Genomic DNA, 422 nt, shown 5'->3' with positions numbered 1-422 from the left:
GCTATAAATGTATTAACGTATTAGTTAGATGAATTCATGTTTTGGACATGTAGTCGATTAAAAATTTATATGTTATACGTATTTTGTTGATTAGATATCAATGTTCTATATATGTAGTTTTATAAAAAATATTTATTGTGCACCAAAATTTATAAAATATACATATTTTATTAATTGGGTGTTAATATTCTAACATGTGATCTTTTAAAATTTATTTTTTGTGCTGTGCACAAAAAGTTTTATATTTTACACTAATATTTATAAAAAAAAATTTGTGCGGTGTGTATTTCATTAGTTGGGTATCAATATTTTAGACATTTTTTAAAAATTTTTATCAATATTTTTGTGTTATATATTAAAATTTATATATTTTTTATGAGAAAAACGTACAAAAACTAATCTTTAATTAATTAAAATTTCTT

This window comes from Arachis ipaensis, chromosome B03 (assembly GCF_000816755.2).
Source record: "Arachis ipaensis cultivar K30076 chromosome B03, Araip1.1, whole genome shotgun sequence".
Classification (NCBI taxonomy): domain Eukaryota; kingdom Viridiplantae; phylum Streptophyta; class Magnoliopsida; order Fabales; family Fabaceae; genus Arachis; species Arachis ipaensis.
This window is presented reverse-complemented; position numbering follows the sequence as displayed.